This window comes from Schistocerca serialis, chromosome 2 (genome assembly GCF_023864345.2).
Source record: "Schistocerca serialis cubense isolate TAMUIC-IGC-003099 chromosome 2, iqSchSeri2.2, whole genome shotgun sequence".
Taxonomy (NCBI): Eukaryota; Metazoa; Arthropoda; class Insecta; order Orthoptera; family Acrididae; genus Schistocerca; species Schistocerca serialis.
This window is the reverse complement of record NC_064639.1, coordinates 749000618-749018512: the sequence shown is the minus strand read 5'-3', so window position 1 is coordinate 749018512 and position 17895 is coordinate 749000618.

Sequence of the window (17895 nt, the reverse complement as noted above, 5' to 3'; positions counted from 1 at the left end):
TTTCTGGCACAGCTCGGCATTGATGATATGTAGCCGGACAATATGTTATGGAGGGACGAGGCACATTTTAGACTACAGGCTGCACTGAATACCCACAACTGCCGCATTTGGGTTGCTGTTAAGCCTCGTGTAGTGCACGAAGAACCATTGCACTGGCTTATCTCAGGTTAAGCTGTCATGTTACATTGCGAATGACTGAAATATGTTACCTAGACAAATGTATTCCCCAAATTTCGTAACTCTCTCCGTCAGTGTATTTTAAGAGGCCAGTTTGTTTACGTCTTCTCTGAATAACAGTGCTACAGCCAAGTGAGTACACGTTCTTGAGTCCGAGAAGACTAAAACACTTCCAGTGTCATGAGCGCAATACTTTTATACACTTGAAAGAGCTGAAACGAATACTACTGCCTTGGAAATTAAGGAAACAGTACCTACTGGAGATTTTCTTAGACCGTTCACACACTTGGCGCTTAGCGATGGAATCGTACAGCGCCTTCTATTTCTGGCATCGTCGGAGAAGTCGCCCAGAAAATGTGTCATTTGCATTCTGGCCGTTATCTTCAGGCGCCGGCCCGGCCCGGCCCGGCCGCGGAATGAAATGCATCTTTCCAGCGCAGCGGAGAGCCGCCTTTGTCGTTCCAGAAGTTCCCACGCTTAAACGCGGCGCTGTTTTTGCATATTCAGCGGACTTATCTACTTGGTGGATCTGTGCAGCCGCTGTGGGCGGGCACCAGCCGGAGAGCATAATGTCGACGGCTGATGAGACGCGCCCGGAATATTCTTGCGTCAGGAATTTCGAGCTGGCGTCGCGGCAGAATTTATCTCTCCCTGCGCGTCTCCCCCTTTGTTGCAGACCATCAGCATACAGAGGTACGCAGCTACTTTCTTGGATTTTCTTCTTTTATTTTTGCCTCTGTCTTTTATTTCCTCTCGCAAAGGCACTGTTTCCCCGATATCTCCAATTATATTTAAATTAATGACGGCAGCTTTGATTAAAAAACTTGGACGAACAGAGAGGTAATTAATCAGCTCGAATCAGCAGCGCACGAAGCGTTATCCGCAGGTTTATATAATGGCGGGAAAGGCAATTGGATTCTAAAACTGGGATTATCGGTCTTACCGCGTTTGGTGTGAAATTATATTTTTCCCAAACAATAACGTGCATTGCCTTTTCACTTAACGCAGTTTACCATATCTGAATGTAAACAACCATAAAGAGACGTAACAAATTATATTTGAGTCTAAAAGGTGATACCAACAATTATACACTGAAAAGCCAAAGAAACTTATACACGTGCCTAATATCGTGTAGTGCCGTAGTGCCTCCGCGAGAACGCAGAAGTGCCGTAAAGCGCGACGTGGGATGGACTCAAGTAATGTCTAAGCAGCGCTAGAGGGAACTGACACCATGAATCCTGCAGGGCTGCCCATATAACCGTAAGAGTACAAGGGGATGGCGGTCTCTTCTCAACAGCACCTCTCAAGGCACCCCACATATGTTCAATAATGTTCATGTCTGGGGAATTTGGTTGCCAGTTGAACTGTTTAAACTCGAAAGAGTGTTTCTGGACCCACTCTGTAGCAATTCTGGACTTGTGGGATGTCGCATTGTCCTGCTAGAAGTCCATCTGAATGCAGAATGGACATGAATGGATGCAGGTGATCGGACAGGATGCTTACGTACGTTGTACCTGCAGAGTTTTATCTAGACGTATCAGGGGTCACATACCACTCCAACTGCACACGTAGCATAACATTACAGGGCCTGCACCAACTTCAACAGTCCCCTGCTGACATTCAGGTTCCATGGATATTTGAGGTCTCTACATACACGTACGCGTCCATCCGCTTTATACAATTTGAAACGAGATTTGCCCGACCAGGCAACATGTCTCCAGTCATCAACAGTGCAATGTCTCTGTTGACGGGCCGAGGCGATGCGCAAAGCTTTGTGTCGTGCAGCCATCAAGGATACACGATTAGGCCTTCGCCTCCGAAAGCCCACATCTATGATATTTCGTTGAATGGTTCGCACGCTGACACTTGTTGATGCCCCAGAATTGAAATCTGCAGCAATTTGCAAAAGAGTTGCACTTCTGTCACGTTGAACGATTGTCTTCAGGCATCGTTGGTTCCGTTCTTGCAGGATCTTTTTCCGGCCACAGCGATGTCGGAGAATTGATGTTTTACCGTTCCACTTATATTCGCTCGTAAACGGTCCTGCGGGTAAATTCCCACTTTATCACGACCTCTGAGATGCTGTGTCCCATCGCTCGTGCGCCAAATATACCACCATATTCAGACTAACTTAAACCTGCCATTGTAGCAGCACTATCCGATGAAACAACTGCGCAAGACATTTTTTTTTTTTTTTTTTTTTTGCTATATAGGCGTAGCCGACTGCAGCGCCGTATTCTGCCTGTTTACATATCTCTGAATTTGAAAATGCATGCCATATTAGTTTCTTTGGCGCTTTAGTGTATTTAGTACGTAATGAAGAAAAGAGAGGAAAATATTTTTAAGAAATATAAAAATATCCACAGAAAGTATAATGAAATTAGCAAAGACGGACAGTTCTTTAATTATAACGCTGCAGGGAGGAAAACTGCACAAGTAGTTTACTTTCCAACGAGAAAGAAGTTTAATACAAATGTAATCTGTACCACAGAACAAGAAAGGTAGCATATGGATAGGAAGCGTAGAAAATTATGAAAGAAATAGGAATAGGCTAGAACATCTAGAGAAAATTTCCACTCAACCCCGACTAATTCGTTCTCCAGGTGATAAACAAGCGTGACAAATAGCAATGAGTAATCAGCTTTGGATGAATAGACGGATCATACCACGAACGCCAGAAGAGAATAAATTTCACATAACTTATACAACTAAAATGTACACTTATTAAAAAATATTTTACAACAAAATCAGCAAAGAGCGGGATTCACTGGTTACTAAGGACTTGCATTTAGGAAGTTCTTCATTATTCTTGACTTAAACAGTGATGGCAGGACATCATATTTTTGTTATTTGAATAAAATGTTTTCTGGGACACTATTCCCCAAAGTCGTTCACATGGCGGTTGTGAATTGCGATGTACATATGGTCAGACATATGCTTATATCACATGATACATAATGACCGCATATATACACGGGGTGTAAACAGTAGCTGTTTAGAATGAACAGCAGTGGTGTAGATGAAATAGAGACGAATAAATTGATAAGGGATGCTTGCTGTGCCTCAAAATGGCGTACAAAGCCCACCTAAGCTACAATGCATGAGCAAAGAGTGATATTTAGTCCAAAATCTTCCTTGAATAATATAAGCCCTTTTGTCATGCACTCACAAATTGTTAATTTGACGTTTATATACACTTCACCTCATAACGTTAATTTAATCACTATAAAACTAACAATTAATTCTTCTTTTGTCTGACTTCCTTACTACATGGCCACAGTGCTAGATCGAATTGTAGACGTGATCAGTTTTTGAATAAAGTTTACAAATGTTGTTTTCGTTCTTTCATTTCCACCAAGGAAAAGTGAAATTACTCACATTAACGAAACACACGACTATGCTGGCAGTGGAAGAAAGCGAGAGGATGTTGAAAATCCGGCACGGCACGCATGCGTGCTTTTGTGGACCAGTCAGAGCTTAATTATAGGCTTGGTAGGCAGCTAGTACCTCTGTGGTACACTGTAAACGGCTAACGTTTGCATCATGTGCACATGCCTGACAAACCCCCGTGACCTGTAGGACATGGACCTCCTAAGGGGATATGACTGGGACGACACATTTCGGTAACAAAGCTTAAAATCTTAATGGATGGAAAGGCATGAAGGGGTTTACATCCGAAAGTCGATTTTACTTGCCACTGACGTTATACTTAACTCTCGATAATGACTATGAAATCAAAATTGGGCAAATGAACAATTCAGATAACAGACCATGTCTCTGAAATCATGTCGTATTTGAACCAGCCTAGAACAGGCTACGAAATGTGCATCACCTAGAGAAAGGTAATATCAGGCAGATAAGAAGTTGCAATAAAACATGACGCTGTAGTATCTGGTCTGTTGCAATAGTATTGCGACGCATAATATAGCACGGCTAGTATAATAGGTGCAAGCTTCAGAAAAAGTTAAAATACAAGGATCCAAGAAGGAAAAATAAGGATGAAAGACCAAAAACGAAAAGGTCAGATTAGGGGTATAAGACTAGGATGTTCTTTCACTCCCTACTGTTCAATCTATGCATCGAAGAAGCGATGGTGGAAATAACAGAATGCTTCAGGAAAGGAACTAAAGAGAGGGCTCGCTGGAGCAAAGCTATCCTACATGTACTGACGAATACTTGCAGGACATACGGAATGGAATGAGTAGTCTACTGACCACACAGTATGGACTGAGAGCAAACCGAAGGCAGACTAGAGTAATTAGGTCGCACAGGCAATGGATGCTATTACCGATAAATTCAACATCAATATGGGAGGCCAAGATGTTCCTTGGAATTAAAAAAAAACACATGGGAGACGAAAAGATGAGGACATAATCAACTGACTAGCACAGGTGAAGGTGGCGTTTCTGCCAATAATAGGTCTATCAGTATCATACATCGGCCTTAATTTACAGAAGAAGTTCCTGAGACTGTATGTTTGGAGTACAGCATTCTAGAGAAATGAATTGTACAGGTTCGAGGAGAGGGAGGTTGTTGTGTTCTGCTTCTGAGGACGATGTACAGGTTGTCCAATGGTCAGGACCTGAGAGTGGACGTCCAGGGCTGATGTTAAATGGGAACAGGAAATTAGGTCAAATAAATAACATAAATTTCAGTGTACGGTTTACGTGGGACGCGTCTAGAAGATCGAACAAACTAAATAAGTAGGCAACAGGAGGGATGACGGTCCGTGTTCTGCTGGTGGCCGGTTATAGAATGTTGAGTCACAGGCTCTGCCTCCCAAGGAAGACGTCTGTTCTAGTCGAGGTCTGGATCACAAGACAGAGAAGCGACTGTGTTCTGCTCTCCCGAATGCTCCAGTGTCCACATACATGATATGCCTTCCTATCGCTCTCTATCGGCTAAAACGATGTTGTGAATTCAAATGAAGAAGGCTGAAGGAGCCTCTTGTCAGCAGTTTTAACCGGACTAACGGCCTGGGTTCGGAAAGGCAGGTAGTTTGGGTCACTTCAGCACGCATATCACAAGATACTCTGGGAGTAAACTAGTGGAGACTTTAATGTAGCCGTTGGAATACTAATTTTTAAATCAATTTCACATCGTATTCCTTGACTGGTCACACTGTACAGAACCATGGACTGTGGTCAAAGCGGAAATGAACAGAATCGAAGCGTTTGAAATGTGGTGCTATATGTAGATGTTGAGAAGTAAGTGAACTAGGAAGGTAGGAAATAAGGACGAGGAGGAGTATGAGGAGGAGGAGGGTTTTGCAAGAAGTGTGACAACATGAAAATGTGGATAAAATTGAAAAGAAGAAGGCAGAGAAGGTGACATGTCTTAAAAAATAAAGAAATAACATTAATGACACTAGATGGATCGGGAGTAGCAGAAGGATTAAACTCTACAGGATGACAGAAATATATACAATAAGTATCTGCGAAAGTTGGGTGCGAGTGTTCCTGTTAGATGAAGGTGTTGGAATAGGACAATAAATCTTTGCGAGACACATCACACCAGTCAGGAAACTCACGATCCAAAAGCAAACTAGTACGGGTACCTTTTTTTTTTGGTCGGCTGTTTATAATTTTATTAGTACGGGTACGTTAGCTCATACGTTTGTAAGAGACTGTCTTCAGCCCTGCGTGAAGATCGAGGTCCGTTGTAATGCACACTGATTACCAGACTTGGAAGTTCCGTGTTGGTTGTTCTAGATAAATGACACATGCGAAGCTCATCGTTCCTGCTCTGAGCTTTGTAAAGATACTGTCCTAGTACAGAAACAGCGACAGTTTTTATTGACAATCTAAATAGTTCTTAAAGAAACCTAGGTCAATTTACACACGAGATGTGTAGGTTGCAAGTATCTGGCTGATACTGGATGGCATCAAACTTCCAGAAGCTGTATCCTTGCGATCATGACGTAGCGCTTCATCAAAAGGGAACAACAATTAGGAGACAATTTATATTCATAAACTGAATGGAAATGCGTTTAAGGTATTTGTCTACCTAACATTTCATATTACGCAATTTCTGTTAATCTCTGGTATCAGGTTTACATAGTAACTATAATTTAAATAGGATAACATACTAATTAATGACTTAATCACTAAACAAAACATCACTGTTAAGAGTTCCTCTATTTTGGTCACACAGTTGCTCGTATATTATAATTTCCATAGGTGTGGGTGTCACTCTACAGAATGTAGATGAAATATTGACTTGTTGACGTATTTAAGGAAATTACATACTGTCGAGATGTAAATGAAGCAGTAAAGTTTTCAACGGTATTTTCAGCTTACTAGGTTAAATTTATTGCGGAACTCAGTTACCCTTTCTCCCTTCTCGTCCTTTCTACTAAGCCCATATTGTCCCGCAAACCTTTCTCCTACTCCCTCCCCTACAAGCGCATTCCTGTCCCCCATGACAATTAGTACTTTCGTCTACCTTTATGTACAGAAATACCCTTATGTATCCTCATATATTTTCGCAATTTCTTCATTTTCTGCTTGCTACGTCAGCATGTACACTTTAACAATTGTTCTTGGTATTGGTTTTCTGTCGTTTCTGTTTAAAGCAACCTATCACCGAGCTCTTCCCAGTAACTCACTCTTGCCATATATTCCGATTTATAACGAATCCCATTGCCGTTATACTTTTTTTGTATATATTATCCATTAATCGTCTGACCAGAAATCCTTGTGTTCGTTCCATTTCATTTCGTTGTATCTCACTGTATCTAGTTGAGCCTTAGCGTTTGTCATTTCAGATTTTCTTTGTTCCCTACCACGTTCAAATTTCTTGGATTCCACGCCGAGATTCGTCGAACATTATCTCTTCATTGGTTATGGAATGTTTTCCACATGGTCACCTCCACCTTGTCACCCACTCCACCACAGGCATACGAACGGGGACTAGGCCGAAATCTTTTGTGAGACCATTATGACATTTTTCAATTACAGGACACCTGTCTGTGGTTAAACATTATGTGTCTTTAATGCAATGGTTTCCGTTGCCTTCTGCATCCTCATGCGGTTAACCACTGCTGATTCTTCTGGCTTTTAGGGGCAGTTTCCCACGCTATGGGCAAGAGAGTTCCCTGAACCTCTGTCCGTTCCTCTGCCCTCATCGAGGCCGTTGTAAGAACGAAAGCGATTTCTTAAATAATGGTGATTTACAAACACAGGACCCAGGATTAGTCGAAGGCGATATCCCTACACCAACAGATACTCGTATAATGGGTGAACACCACTTAGTACGCTGCATATCCTCTAATTTCCTTAGTACATAACCAGGTGTTCGATCCAATATATTTCTGTCACAAAATATATTTTCTTACGTCGAAATGAACAGAATTATTTATACCAGAAAATTTTAAGAACCACGAAACTATAAGAACCTAAGGAACAGACATCAAAAGCCAGATAAAAATGCACTTATTGGTTAACTGCATCTATAATCGAAGTGTTAGCAATGATTAAATTATGCTCTGTACAGAAGTCTATCATTTGGCTCCCTCGTTCACGCCATTACCCCTGTCCTTCTGTTACTTCTCTTTCTTACATCTTACTGCTTTCCTTTCACCCATTACGATTAAGCTTTCGTCACCTTTAACTCGATAATTAATTTTCTTTATCTCATCATACATTCTTCCAATCTCTTCATCTCTGCGGAAATACTTGACTTAGAAACTAATATTATTATGATCACTGTTGACTCCGTGCACATTTTAATTACGATAACAAGTTCACTATGTTGTTCATTGTAGCTCACCATTACTCCTGCTTTCTTATTCATTATTACGTCCCCTCGTGCATTACCAATATAGGATGCTTGGAAAAGAAAGCACAGATTTCAGTTGTTGATTACAGACAAACTATAAGAAATAGAAACACACAGCGCATGTCACTGGACAGAGGAAAGTTCGAAGTATTGACACAGCTGCGCCGATGTTCGTTTGTCGCAACGTTACGACTACACCACAAGAGAAATCATTTTGCGTGCTGGATTTTGTGCGAGGTCAATCCATTGTTCACATGCAACGCACATTCCGCCGTCGATTCAGCAAGAAGCTGCCCCTGCGCAAGCAGATTTGTGACTGGCGTAAAAAATTCCAGGAAGCTGGTTGCATACGCTAAGGGGAGAGAACAGGTCGACCACACACCTCTACTGAAGATGTCGAACGTATCAGAGATGCTTTCACACGCAGCTCCCGGAAGTCCACAAGACTGACAGGCCAAAAACTTCAACTTCCACAAACAACGGTTTAGCATGGTCTGAAACGACGATTGGATTGTAGCCTTATGAGTTGCAGTTACTTCAGCAATTGCACCCGCCAACCATAACGAAAGGTACGAATTTTGCAGTTCGGTTCTCAAGGATACGGCAGAGAACAATTTTTCCGAACGACTGATCTTTTCGGACGAATCGATGCTTCATCTGTCGGGTGAAGTAAATCGCCATAATAAAGAACCTGGGGATGACAAAACCCTGGGGTCGTTGTCGAACATGAAAGAGAAGTACCGAAAGTGAACGTGTTTTGTGTCGTTGCTGCTCGCGATGTTCATGGATCTTTCTGTTTTGCGAAGGCAAATGTGGGAGGAATGTCATACTTGGACATTCTGCAAAATTGGTTGTTTCCTCAACCGTACCAAGATGCCAATAATTTAGTTTTTATACATGACAGCGCCCGGCCTCACTTTCACCTTGTAGCGCGACGTTATCTTAACAAAAGTATACCACCACGTTAGATCGGAAGAGGTGGACAACAAGATCTTGTTCATTGTTTTTGGCCTAACCGCATAGCGGGCGAATTATTGTGTGGGGGGACATAAAAGTCAGAGTGTTTGTCCCACCTATGGCAGCTACTCTTCAAGGACTGAGAAAGTGAATTGTTGAAGCTATCGATTCAACAAATAGAATCCTAATGATTCGTGTGTGGATTGAAATGGGCTACCGTTTCTACGTTTCTCGAGCAACGCATCGCCTCATGTTGAGGGTACGATAGGGCGACTGCGTGAACATAATATTTTGAACGTTCCTCTATCCAATGACATGCGCTGAATATGCCCATCTTTCACAGGTTTTCTATAACAAGTGAAACTTAAATCTGTTCTTCCTTTTTGAAGCGCGCTCTATTTCATTTTGTATTGATAAAACTGTATTGTTCTGGCCAGAAGTCCTGTTATTTCTGACATCGCGCTTTACTGATGCCAACGATTCACCGATCTACGTTAATTTAAGTATGAAGCTCACGGCTTACTGTGTTATTCAGCCAATTGGAATAGACACTTTTCGTGCTTTTTGGTAGGGGCAGACGATTTTCGTGCGCGAACACAGAGAAGGCTGTGGTCACCTCTTGCGAAGTGAGATCATACAGCCTCCGTCTGTAACTCCTTTTGTGATGATTGACGAAAAATTTGAATAATATGTGAAAACTTATGTTCAGTCGTGGTTGATTTCTACAGAAATTTCGTGTTTTTAGTGGTAACTGAGATTTTAATTCTGAGGTCAAGAAAATACGTGTGGTGTACCATGCATGAATTTCTTTGCTCGTAGATGAAATAAACTACGCGTTAATTGTACGATAATTCAACGCCCTTAAATATATTGTTTTTTATAATTTTTTTGTTTTTTGAAAGGGCAGCTCTTTCAATAACTGGTTGTGAGAGAGAGAGAGAGGAGAGAGAGAGAGAGAGAGGGGGGCGGGAGGAGAGATGTTATAAATTATTGCTACAAACTATGCTTACATTCGTACCTTTATTCCTCGAAGTTTGGTGGGAAGGACGTAAAAATAAAATTTGCTCACCTACAGTAACAATACACGAACAGATTTCTACGCAGTGATTTTTCTTCACTTAGGAGTTACACGGAGATGTACTGATATTAACTCGTTTTATTTGTATAAGGCAGTTAAATAACTCCTGCAATATAAATATATGTATTGTTCTGTGGAGTGTATATAAATATTTATTTCCGTTATTATTTCATTTTATTCCGTAAATCCATACATATCGCAAAAATGTATGTACACTATGCGATCAAAAGTATCCGGACACCTGCCTGAAAATGACTTACAAGTTCATGGCGCCCTCCATCGGTAATGCTGGAATTCAATATGGTGTTGGCTCACACTTAGCCTTGATGACAGTTCCCACTCTCGCAAGCATCCGTTCAATCAGGTGATGGAAGGTTTCTTGGGGAGGGTCAGCCAATTCCTCACCGAGTGCTGCACTGAGGAGAGGTATAGATGTCGGTGGGTAAGGCCTGACACCAAGTAGGCGTTCCAAAAGATACCTAAGTTATTCTGTAGGATTCAGGTCAGGACTCTGTGAAGGCTAGTCAGTTACGTTATTGTAGTGTAACTATTCCGCCTCAGGCCTTTATTTACGAACAGGTGCTCAATCTTGTTGAAAGATGCAATTGCGATACTCTAACTGCTCTTCAACAGTGGAAGCAAGAAGCTGCTTAAAACATCAATGTAGGCCTGTGCTTTGATAGTGCCACTCAAAACAACAAGGGGTGATTGCCCCCTCCATTTAAACACGACCACACCATAAGACCACCGATCCCTAATTTTACTGTTGGCACTGTGCACGATGGAAGATGACGTTCGCCGGGCATTCGCCATACCCACGCCCTGACATCGGATCGCCACATTGTGTACCGTGCTTCGTCACTTCATACAACGTTCTTCCCCTGTTCAATCGTCCAATGTTTATGCTCCTTACACCAAGCGAGGCGTCGTTCGGCGTGATGTGTGGCTTACGAACAGCCACTCGACCATGAAATCCAAGTTTTCTGACTTCCTGCGTAACTGTCATAGTACTTGCAGTAGATACTGATGCAGTTAGGAATACATGTGTGATGGTCTGGATAGATGTCTATTATACATTACGACCTGTATTATCTTTTTATATTCTACTAATTATCCCTGCAAAATTCTATGAGTGAAATACGTTTCCTACTTGACCCTCTATATACTCGCAGAATAGATGCGCAAAGTAGTAGTGTACTACTACTATTCCATGAGCGCATAATTAATCTTTGTAATATTCTCTCTGGTGCGTTGAGAGGACTTCTAGGATCTTCTCCGTGCAGAATAGCGGCATTGAATAATTGTAATTTTGCTATCGAGAATACTGGAAGAAAGAGATTGGAAATATATTGTACGCGACTCAAGAAAATATATATTGAGCATTTACATCAAAGGTGTGTAAGCAATTTCATTATAAATGCAAATTTGCACGGAGGTGTCGTTTCGTTGGTAATCAGACGGGAACTACCGATGAATTTGAAACGAACCTGTAATTATTAGATCCAAGAACTCTATTATTTCATCGGATAATTAACTCTATCAAAGCAAACATTCCACTTGATATGAGGTTTCCCGATGGACTACGCAACGCAAGGAAACCAAGACATTTTATTCACACAGGATTGCAGATCGCTTCGAATCATCTAGAGTGCGGACAAGGAGAGTCATCGTCCGATTCTGATTAAACAAGTAAAGCTTAATTATAGCTTCCTTGAGCTACTGTGATGACTCTGATATGGCTGTTTATGAATGAGATAGTTAATAAAATACTAATAACTAACTTTCCCCTCACCAACAACCAGTATAATCACAATATTAATTAAATTAACATTGGCTTCAATGTGACAGGACTCTCTTTTATTATCTTCTGGTAAACCTTGCGGGATGTAAGGTCGTGGTCCATGAAACTCTTCAGCTCCTAACGTTTCGTCCAGTGCTTCGCTGGACATCTTCAGAGGGGTGTTTCTCCTCCGGTGAGTCTTGCCGACTGACCACCGGAGGAGAAACACCCCTCTGAAGATGTCCAGCGAAGCACTGGACGAAACGTTAGGAGCTGAAGAGTTTCATGGACCACGACCTTACATCCCGCAAGGTTTACCAGAAGATATGTCATCCGGTCGTGAAAGCCTTCATACTCTCTTTTATTGTTCTATAATACATGTATTTTTTGTTTCATGATAAACTACGAGAACGAGCTGGAAGTAAGCTGCAGAGATATCCTGTGCTGACAATAAAAGTTGCCGATAGGAATGATTTCACGTACTAGACAAGAATTGCGCTCCAGATAAAGGCCAGAACAAACAGATTTTTAATTTTGAAGTTAAAATAGAATTTGAAGTATCTTGGAAAGAAGTTTTTCAGGGAGTAGTTAGCTTGTAGAATTTTAATGTTGTGTGATTATTATTTCGAGTGTGAGCATATAACTTGACTACCTCAGTGAATTAATATGAACTTTAAACTTGGTTAATACATTAATTTTGAAGCAATATTCAGTAGTTTATAAATTGTGATAGATAATTATTTCATGGTATTAACTAGAGCTGCACATGAAATGTCCATGCATCAGCAACAATACAGCCTTCACCTGTTTGCGTCGAGGCAGAGGCGACAGAGAGCAATTCTGAAACGGTTGTGGATAGCGGTAGCAATATAGAAATCCGCACTGGTTCAAACAATGTTCGTACGACACCAAATCAAAATGTTGTGGACCCATTAAATTGTGATTATGCAGCAGCTATCCCTCTTAGCAGAAGGGCAAGCCGAAGGCAAACGAGTATTATCAGCAGTAGCGTCTGACCTGCATAATAAGTTAAGTGAAAATCTAACCGAATTACAGAATCAATTACGAGTAAGCTTTAATGAACTAGATCACAGGCTCAATATCAAGACATAGGAAATGAAAGAACAGGCAGAAAGAACCGAACAAAATCTCATTGCTCAAGTTGAGCAGGTCCGTCAGCAATTTCAAGAAACTACCAGTACATTAAAGACGTAACTAACCGAATATGTATCTGTCAAGATAGACACGATACAAAAACAAGTGGAACTTGTTCCTCAATTAATACAAGCACAAGAGGACATGCAGTGTGCCGTAGCTATGATACCTGAAATAATAGAATCACAAGACAACCTTAAGAAGCAGTTCGACGAAGTCAAGGAAAACCAGACAAATGTTGAACATAGAATCAATGTACTTAACGGAAAATTTTCAGAAATAACATTAGAACAGCTGAATTTTTCTTCTGCAAAGATCGAAGAAACAGTGAAAGTAGCTTTTCAGTCGATTTCTGATAGTTTCGAAGAGAATTTCTTTAACAAAGGGTAGAAGGAAGTCCGGAACCAACTTGGTGAGGAATTTTCGCGTTGGAAGGAGAATACTGAAAGATCGTTATATCTCTCGCAGGAGGATTTGGAAACCGCGCGAAGAGAGAAATAAATCCTCAGTCTATGCGTGACATTCCGTCAACGTCGAGGTCAGACGCAGACAGAAGTATAACGTCACAGGTTAGAGTTGATCTACCAGATTGTCACCGTGAAGATTTTGAATAGGAAGATTTTTGGAATCGTAGTGCTGTAGAAGAAAAAATGATCAAACGAAGACAATTCCAAGTCTTTAATCCTGATTAAAGGAATGTTCATCCAGTAGTTTCCATTAGAAGCTTTAGAGGTCTATTTCCACGATCTTGGACAGAATGGAAAAAGATTAGTTTTTTGTCAGGATATATTCATGGATCAGGAGCATTGTGGGCATCTGAGCAAATATTGTTCTGTAAGTATATAAAGAATTTGAGCAGGCTTCTCTATCAAAATACTGGGTTTCTGCAATACAAGAAAGACTAAGGCAGGAAGTGTAATATCCTGAGCCTTTCTCACTCTCTAGAGGATCCCTAAGGAAATATTTTGAGAAGTATATTTACAAATCATTATACTGGGACGTACCAATTCCTTTGCCTGACATACTCAGAATACTCAAATCCAGATTACCCACGAATATAAGGAATCAGCTTTTGTACATAAATGATAAGGACTTAGACTCGTTTATGACCACTCTTGATCACATTGATTTAATTGAGGAGGACGATCAAAAGTCAAGAGAATTGTTCCATCAAAAAAGAGCAATTGAAGCAAATCCGAGCTAAGCCAGGAACGGAAATGGCAATATTAGTAACAGTAATAATAATCACGACCAACCATCTTATCTGCGAAGCCTTAGAAATAGATTACATGGAATCATCAATTATTATTATAATGGAAAGTTCAATAACAGTGCCGCGAGGGGCAGTTTCAGGAACAACAGAAATTTTAATCGATTTAATCCTATGTATGGGAATGCAAGACAGCCGTAGAGTGATAACAATAACTACACGAACCAATACCGACCAAATTCACCTCAACAGACAGAATGGAATCACGACTCGCCACAACAACCGATCATTACTGAAATAATTGACGATACAAATAGCAATCGTGATACAAATCAGTTAAACTAATAGTGACCGCATCGTGCCCCGGAGGAGAGGTCAGGGGATCTGTTAGGGGCGAGTCAGTAAAAGTGCAAATGTTACGATATAATAACGGTGAGCTATTAACTGAAGAGTTGGCGAAAGATTTAACAATGTGTCAAAATGAAAGATCGAGTGTACCTGTATCGGAGGTATTTTTCGAAATAGAGGAGAATCCAACGAATGTAATACTAGACACCGCCGCTTCCGCCAATGTCATCTCAGGCGATCTTTTTAGGAGTATTGTTAAAAAGGGGGAGGTACCAATTTTACCGGTACAAAACTATAAAATCATCGGAGCTGTAGGAGCACGCTCTCCAAATGTCACAGCACAAACCTAACTGGAGATGAAGATGGGAAATGTAGCAATAAGATGCACGTTCCTTGTAGTAGAGAAGTTGTTAGTGGATTGTATTCTTGGTATTGGGTGTATGCAGGAGTACTATTGTAAGATTGATTTTTCGGAATGGAAAGTTAAATTTGGGATAAATGGAGGAGAGATAGCACTGGACTTAAATAGAAAGGAGACGGTGCATAAGAAGTATTGTCGCGGTGCCACCATTCAATTAATTGATACTACAAACGCTCGTTGGAAGGATTTTTCAGATAATTCGATGCATAATGAAGACTTTAATCAAGCAGCAATATTTAAAGCCAGTGAATCAAACCAGATTACCGTAGAACAAAGGCAGCAGCTTCATCATCCGTTAGCGGCTTATGAAGAGATTTTTGGTGAGAAACCGGGAATTATCAGAGGGTATATTTGCCACCTGCAAGTAAAGCCACATCAAACTTACTGTCACACGCACTATCCGATTCCCTGGCGATTAAAACAATCTGTTCAAAAGGAGATAACTAGAATGCTAAAATGGGACCTGATTGAGCCATCAACGAGTCCATATTGTTCCCCGTTGTTAGTCGTTTCAAAACCTGGAGGCAACGTAAGATTAGTTCTTGATGCGAGAGAGATCAATAAAATAATAGTACCAGAACCCGTCCGGAAAATATTGATGAGTTAATTCTAAATTTTCGAGATGTTTCGTACTTGACTAGCTTCGATCTGAGAAGTTCTTATTGGCAAGTCCCCATGAATGAAGACTGTAGGAAAATATGGCATTCATCTATGCAGGTAGAAGTTACCAATTGAAAGTTGTCCCGTTCGGACTCAGTATCAGTGCCGGAATATTTATTTCAGTGTTGGATTATGCTCTTGGGCCAGAATTGCGAAGTCGCATAGCTGTATTCGTTGACGATTTATTAATAGCCACGAAGACATGGGAAGAGCATTTACATATTCTGCAAAGGATTTTTGATGTCTTCAAGAAGACAGGAATTATAGTAAACCTACAGAAGTCTCACTTTGCATTCCCACAGATTAGGTTCTGGGGGCGTATGATTGATGCAAAAGGTAATCTGCCGACTGAGAAGAAGATAAGTGCAATTAGAAATTTTCCATCTCCACGGAATAAGAGACAACTGAAGCGATTCATAGGAATGGCGTCGTTCTTCCGTCGTTTCATAAAGAATCAAGCCATGATTTCCGAAGCATTAAACCGACTTCTGCGGAAGGATGTGCCATGGCAACGGACCGAAGAATGTGAACTAGCATTTCGAGACATTGAAGACGAACTCGTCAGTGCATCCTTTTTATATCACCCTGATATGAATTGTGAATTCTGTCTTTCTACGGGTTCCTGGATGTTCGATTCTGCCCAATATCATTTGCTAGTAGAGTTTTATCACCCTGTGAAAGAGCTTATACAACAGAACTTGAAGCACTTGCAGGTATCTGGGCATTCAAGAAGTTTAATTATTATTTATATGGCTCGAAAACCATTTTGTATTGTGACCATCAATCACTAACCTTTTGGCAGACGTGTAAATTATTACATCCCAGATTGTCACGTTGGACAGTGACACTACAGCAATACCAATTTAAAATCGTTCATGTATCTGGCAAGGAGAATACTATTTCTGATGGACTTTCGAGATCTCCAGAAGGTTTAACGCAGGAAATAGAATCAATCAATACTTCAGAATTTACAGTACTACTGTTGCAAGACGATAACTACAAAGCTTACTATATACATCTCTGTACAGACATGAGAAATTTACAATGGAAGGATCAGCGATGGAACAAGATAATTCAGCTAAAGGAACAGCAAAATTCAAGTGCCAATTTAGATCACTACAAGTTAGTGAATGGAGTATTATTCTTCAGATGTGGGAAGGACAACAATCCACAGTGGTGTGTGTGCATCCAGAAAGAATACGAGGAGAAATTAATTTGGTTCACCCACTTATCATGGGGACATTATGGAGTGGTTAAATGTGCAAACAAAATAGGAGTCTACTGTTATTTTCCGAATATTAGGAGGAAAGTGCACAAACTAATACAAAAGTGTTTAATCTGTCAGAAAGCAAAACCGGATAATAAGGGTAGTAAAGATATTCTGCATTCAATTATTCGTCAAGTGCCAAGGTCACTAATTTCGTGTGATATCTGTGGCCCACTTCCACGGTCAAGAGGCGGAGTAAGATTCATTGTTGGATTTTATGATGTATTTACAAAATATGTAAAAATATATCAATTTAAGTGTGATACTGCCAGAGCTGTTGTAATGAGATTTGTGTGTGACTATATTCCTCATGGAGGTTTACCTAAATCCGTAATTTCAGACAATGCCAGAATTTTTACTGGATTTAAATGGAAACAAACACTAGCACAGCTTGGAATTCGGCAAATATTGACATCATGTTACCACCCTCAAGGCAATCCAGTAGGCGAGTTTTCCGGGAATTAAACAGATTCATGCATACATACTGTCACAATAAAGACCCTCTTCAACCGTTGGCTGTCTTTGTCAGTCAACAGACAACGTCGGCCTGTACGCTTTTGTACTGTTTGTGTCTCTTCAAGTTTCCACTTCACTATCACATCGGAAACAGTGGACCTAGGGATGTTTAGGAGAATGGAAATCTCACATTCTGAGGTGTGACACAAGTTACACCCAAGCACCTCACCACGTTCGAAGTCCGTGAGTTCCGCGCAATGCCCCATTCTGTTCTCTCACGATGTCTAATGGCTACTGAGGTCGCTTATAGGCTATGGAGTACCTGGCAGCAGGTGTCAACACAATTCATCTAATATGAAAAAAGTATGTTTTGGGGGGTGTCCGGATACTTTCGATCACAGAGTGTATGTCTGTGTGTGTGTGTGTGTGTGTGTGTGTGTGTGTGTGTGTGTGTTCAACATCTCCTACTCATCCACTGTAGCAAGAACAACCAGACGTTGTACACGTATGTTTTACTGTTAGGCAACAACGACTATGGGGGATAAGAAACACCTACATAACATACTTGAGGAGATATGACGTCACAAACTTGAGGTGTGTGAAAAGC